At 46.7% G+C, this 6,000-nt stretch overlaps 1 protein-coding gene across 1 annotated transcript in view; it reads right to left on the bottom strand.

The window, feature by feature from the left end:
* Nucleotides 1-4,865, bottom strand: part of ANXA11 (annexin A11) — a 40,785-nt gene extending 35,920 nt beyond the window's left edge. Inside the window, exon 1 of the mRNA XM_070752007.1 lies at nucleotides 4,607-4,865. The gene's annotated coding sequence lies outside the window, so the exon portion shown is untranslated. The remainder of the gene's footprint in view (nucleotides 1-4,606) is intronic.
* Nucleotides 4,866-6,000: the final 1,135 nt, after the last annotated feature.

The following is a 6,000-nucleotide window of genomic DNA, read 5'->3' on the forward strand; positions in this document are numbered from 1 at the left end:
CAAAGTTGTACTGGGGCAGGGGTGGGGAAGTGACGTAGGACCCTTTTCCTCACAGGGTCACGTGATCTGCATTTGGATGCTTGCCAACTGACTGATGTTTATGATGGGGTCGCAGCGTCCCGGGGGTCACACGCGATTCCCCACCTCCATTTTTGTGACCATCCGACAAGCAAAAGTGACGTGGAAGTCGGATTCACTTAACAAAAGTGTCACTAATTTCAGAACTGCCCCGATTTGCTTCACAACGGTGGGAAAAAAATGGAGCCAAAGCTACCCTTAGCCAACATAAATTTGGAGTTCTAATGTGGTTGTAAGTCGGGGACCCCCTGTAATATCAAGTCCACCATAACCTGCAGGGGATAAAAATAATATTGAGTCCCCATAACGCAACACAAGCTGCATGCAATCTTTCATTCTTCCAAGCTTTAGGAAATAACATTGTTTTCATACATTGACAATCAGCTGTCCATCCAACAGGCCATCTCCCAAAATAGCCCCTGGCCACAGCAGTTAGCTGGTATCGGGTGTACAGGAAAAGGACAAGATGGGAGTGGATGAGATTGTCCCCAAACCTGATTTATTTACAACACAACCAGCCGCAACAGGAACAGGAGTTCAAGTCACAACATTACGAAGTACAGTGGTACCTCGAGATACGAGTTTAATTCGTTCCGGACCTGGGCTCTTAAGTCGAGCAGCTCTTATCTCGAACGACTTTTCCCCATAGGAATTAATGTAAATAATTTTAATTGGTTCCAGCCCTCAAAAAACTCACAAAGTTAGTCTAAATTATGCAGAAAGACATGTTTTTAATGAAGAAATGTACATGTACATATAAATGAATAATGAAGTTTCTTTCACTTAACTTGTAAACTTTCTTAAACTTTTAAATTTACATATGTTCAACTTCTCTGCCACCCAATCCTGTAGGACAGAGGTCCCCAACCCTTTTTGCACCAGGGACCGGCTTTAAGCGATCAAGAGAGGAATGGGTGAATGAATGGACGGAGGGTGGGAAGGAAGGAAGGAAAGAGGGAAGGGACAGGAACAGAGGAAGGAAGCAAGGAAACTTATGAAAGGGGAGAGTAAGAGAGGAATGAGTGAAGGGAGGGAGGGAGGAAAGAAGGTGGGAAGGAGAAAGAAAAGAAGAAATAGAGGAAGGGAAGGTAAAAGAGAGAAAGAAAAAGAGCAAGAAAGAAAGAAAGAAAGAAAGGGGGAAGGGACAGGAACAGAGGAAGGAAGCAAGGAAACTTATGAAAGGGGAGAGTAAGAGAGGAATGAGTGAAGGGAGGGAGGGAGGGAAGAAGGTGGGAAGGAGAAAGAAAAGAAGAAATAGAGGAAGGGAAGGTAAAAGAGAGAAAGAAAAAGAGCAAGAAAGAAAGCTGCAAGCACCCCCCCGAGCCCCCCAGGCCGGCTGCAACCTTTTAAAACACGCGCGCCGCTTCGCAGCTGTCTCCTGAAGCCGAACGCAGAAGTTAGCGTTTGGCTTCAGGAGACAGCTCCTTGGCGCTTGTATCTCGAATTTGGGCTTGTAAGTAGAACAAAAATATCTCTCCCCTCCCAGCTCTTATCTCGAGTTGCTCTTAAGTAGAGCAGCTCTTATGTCGGGGTTCCACTGTACTGCAGAAGGCAGGCACAAACAACTCTTTTGGTGGGACTTCAGCCAGAAAGAAAAAGAGGAAACAAACGACACATACACACACACACATAGACCCACATATAGGCACACATAACTGCAATAGTCCAAATTCTGATAAATGTTTTAGGCCCTCACTACATTTCTCCAGAAATAAATATATATATTTATATATAGGTCTATACTAGTCTCTCTTCATTTTCAATTTAATAATAATAATAATTAATAATAATTAATAATAATAATAATTATTATTATTATTTTTATTATTATTATTATTATTAGATTTGTATGCCGCCTCTCTCCGAAGACTCAGGGCGGCTCACAACGTAATACACAATGTACAAATCCAATATTAAAAACAGAATAAAACCCTTATCATAAAAAATTAATCACAGAATCCAAGCAATCCATACATAAATCGTAGTAGTTAAGAGGCATGTCAACTTCCCCATGCCTGGCGACATAAGTGGGTTTTTAGGAGTTTATGAAAGACGAGGAGGGTAGAGGCAGTTCTGATCTCTGGGGGGAGTTGACGTTGTAACTTTGAACAGTCGCTAAATGAACTGTTGTAAGACAAAGACTGCCTGTGTTTCTTCACCGGCCTAATTCGGTGTGTCACTGTTTGGAGGTATTAAAGTGGAATTAAAAAGCTCTACCTTCCCCTAATTCCGGCTTGCCATTCATAAGCAACCCTGGCAGATCTCGGAAAACTGAAGAAGTATTGCTGGGATGGGAGACCACCAGGAAATCCCAGGCCTTTATAGCCTCAAACTAAACCGAGAAGAAAGCTAAGCGGCTTTGCTTTTTTGTTGCCCAAACGTAACCTGGAGATGGGTCAGATGACCACCAGGAAGAATTGCAATTCAAAGGCAACTTCACTTATTGCTTGAAAGTCTACTGCAGAGAATCTGATTTCCAAACACTAACTTCCTCATTCAGTCTCAAAATTCTTGGCTTGTGGAAGGGAAAGTAAGAATGACCTACTCAGACTGGCTAAAATGAGGTCTCAGGCAATTTAACACCACCACCACCCTGCTCTTCTCCCTTCCCATACTACCCTCATTCAAATCCAGATCTTCCAATGCGGGGTGGGGTGGGGTGGGGTAACCTCTTTCTGGGCCCGAGCTGCCCTCCATTACAAAACCTGGCCTCTTTCTCAAGCCAGAGTTGGCTAGTTTGTGTTTTCCCACCTTGGGCAAACCTGACTGTTTGGTTTGTGGATGAGGGGGAATAAAATAAATATGTTTGTGTTCTTGTTAACGAAGACAATGCCAACAACGAGGAAGAGGAGGGGGGAGAAGGGAGAAGAAGAGGAGGAATAGGAGAAGGGATGGGAGGGAGGAAGAGAGGAAGAAAGAACAAAGGAAGGAAGGAAGGACTGAAAAGAAAAGAAAGAAAGAAAGAAAGAAAGAAGGGAGGAAGGGAGGAAAGTGGGTGATGAGAGAGGAGGAAGAAAGAAAGAAAATGGAAGGAAGGAAGGGAGGGAAAAGGAGGAGATGGGGGGAGGGAGACAGGAAGAAAGGAAGGAAGGGAGGGAAGAGGAAGAGGAGATGAGATGGGAGAGAGGGAGGGAGGAAGAGAGGAAGAAAGAAAAAGAAAGGAAGGAGGGACTGAAAAGGAAAGAAAGGAAGGAAGAAAGAAGGGAAGGAAGGAGGGAGGGAAAGGGTGATGAGAAAGAAAGAAAGAAAATGGAAGGAAGGAAGGAAGGAAGGAAGGAAGGAAGGAAGGAAGGAAGGAAGGAAGGAGTGATTGAAAAGGGAAGGAAGTTAGTTCTTGGCAGTAGCCCAGCCCTATGCCAAGCCCGAAAAGGGCGCTTAAAGTCTTAAAGTGGCGCGCCGAGGGCCTTCGAAGCCTCGGAGACGGAGGCGAGTTCGGGGGAGACGGAGGGAGGGACCCCGGCTGGGGAAAGGCAGCAGGAGAGCCTTATAGCTCCGGATCCCGGGGTTCTTGAAAGGCCAAACTCGCCCGGGGGGGGGGGGGGAGGCCGAGGCTCTTCGCTGCTCCTCCGCCCAGGAACCCCGCCCCGAGGCCCGCGGCGCTCCCTCTTCCCTTCGCTCCCTCAGCCATGTTGGCCCGGAGGCGCCTCCGGGGGGGGGGGGGCGAGGAAGGGAGGGACCCTCCGCGCGCTCCGGAGGCTTCCCGGCCCCAAGCTGGGCCCCGCTGCGCTGCCTCCCCTGCCTCGGCCCCACAGCCCCCCCCCCCGCTCCCCTGGGCAGCTCCCCTCGCTCGCTCCTGGCCTGTCAGTCTTCTTCCCTTCTTGCCCTTCTGCCTGTCCACTTATGACTGTCACTTGTTGCTTGTTTCTTAAGATTTTTATTAATATTGATTGTTTCCTCATTGCTTATTTGACCCCTATGACAACCATTGAGTGTTTTTTACCTCATGATTCTTGACAAATGTCTCTTTTTCTTTTATGTACACTGAGAGCATCTGCACCAAGACAAATTCCTTGTGTGACCAATCACACTTGGCCAATAAAGAATTCTATTCTATTCTATTCTATTCTCCTTGTTCTGTTCTATTCTCCTTCTGTTCTGTTCTATTCTAATTCCCTTGTTCTGTTCTGTTCTCCTTGTTCTATTTTAATTTCTCTATTCTATTCTATTTTATTCTAATTCCCTTGTTCTGTTCTGTTCTCCTTGTTCTATTTTAATTTCCCTATTCTATTCTATTTTATTCTAATTCCCTTGTTCTGTTCTGTTCTCCTTGTTCTATTTTAATTTTCCTATTCTATTCTATTCTATTCTATCCTATTCTATGCTTTGCTATGCTATTTTCTATTCTTGCTTGCCTGCCTCTCTGTTTGTCTTCTTGTCCGACTGTCTTTCTTCTCTGTCCGCTCTTGTCTTCCTGTCTGTCAGTCTTCTTGCCCGCCTTCCTGCGGTCTCGTCTGCCTGCTTGCCCGCCTCCCTGCCTCCCTCCCAGCCAGGCTCCCGGGTCCCCGTCCCCGGTCCCGCCGATCCCTACCTGGCGAAAGCGAACCTCCAGCCGCGGGGTCAGGAATTGGAAGGCGGGCGGGACAGCCGAGTCCTTCTCGGGCGCAGCTCTTTCCCTCCTTCCGGGACGAAAGCGAAGCTGCGCGGGGGGGGGGGAGGAGGGCCCTCCGAGGCGGAGTCTCGACGCCGCCTCCGCCTCCTTCCCGGACTTGGAGGGCAGCGCTCGGCCGCCCCCGCGCCAAGTAACCGCCCGGAAAAAGGCTGCGCTTCGCAGCGGGTAAAGGGGCCGGACGACCGACTTGTGGACTTCAACTCCCAGAATTCCTCAGCTGGCCAAGATCTTCGCGTACCATTTACCTCAGAGTTCTTCAAACTCGGCCACTTGAAGCCTTGTGGACTTCAACTCCCAGAATTCCTCGGGGGCCCTGATCCTCGCGTTACCATTTACCTCAGAGATCTTCAAACTCGGCCACTTGAAGCCTTGTGGACTTCAACTCCCAGAATTCCTCAGCTGGCCATGATCTTCGCGTACCATTTACCTCAGAGTTCTTCAAACTCGGCCACTTGAAGGCTTGTGGACTTCAACTCCCAGAATTCTCCAGCCAGCATAGCTATTCTGTTCTATTCTAGCATACCTGGCTGGAGAATTCTGGGAGTTGAAGTCCACAAGCCTTCAAGTGGCCAAATTTGGAGAGCCCTTGGTAGGGTTTCCCGCCTAAGCAAGAGGGTTGGACTAGAAGACCTCCCGAGGTACCTTCCAAACTCTGCTATTCTATTCTAGACAAGTCTGATATTCAAAAACTCATGAAATCGTCTTTTAGTAAAAAAAATTATCCATGCAAAAATACAACAGCAATACCAGCAATCATGGAGCCATCTTAAAATCTTTTGAAAAAAAAGAAAACAGAATGGGAAGGAGGCTTGAAAGACAGCTCTACAAAGGAAAATATTTTGTTGTAGTTATCTAAAATACATTCAGGACATGCCCAGCCATGTTGTTCCTGCTTTCTCAAGAAAGAGGAGTAGAGTAGAGTAGAATAGAGTAGAGTAGAGCAGTGTTTCCCAAACTTGGCAACTTGAAGATATTTGGACTTCAACTCCCAGAATTCCCCAGCCAGCATTCACTGGCTGGGGAATTCTGGGAGATGAAGTCCAAATACCTTCAAGTTGCCAAGGTTGGGAAACACTGGAGTAGAATAGAACAGAATAGAATAGGAGGGAAGTGTTTTTAATAGGAAAGTGAACACAAGAACAAGGGGACACAATCTGAAGTTAGTTGGGGGAAAGATCAAAAGCAACATGAGAAAATATTATTTTACTGAAAGAGTAGTAGATCCTTGGAACAAACTTCCAGCAGACGTGGTAGATAAATCCACAGTAACTGAATTTAAACATGCCTGGGATAAACATCTATCCATCCTAAGA

The sequence above is a fragment of the Erythrolamprus reginae genome, chromosome 5, assembly GCF_031021105.1.
Source record: "Erythrolamprus reginae isolate rEryReg1 chromosome 5, rEryReg1.hap1, whole genome shotgun sequence".
Lineage (NCBI taxonomy): Eukaryota > Metazoa > Chordata > Lepidosauria > Squamata > Dipsadidae > Erythrolamprus > Erythrolamprus reginae.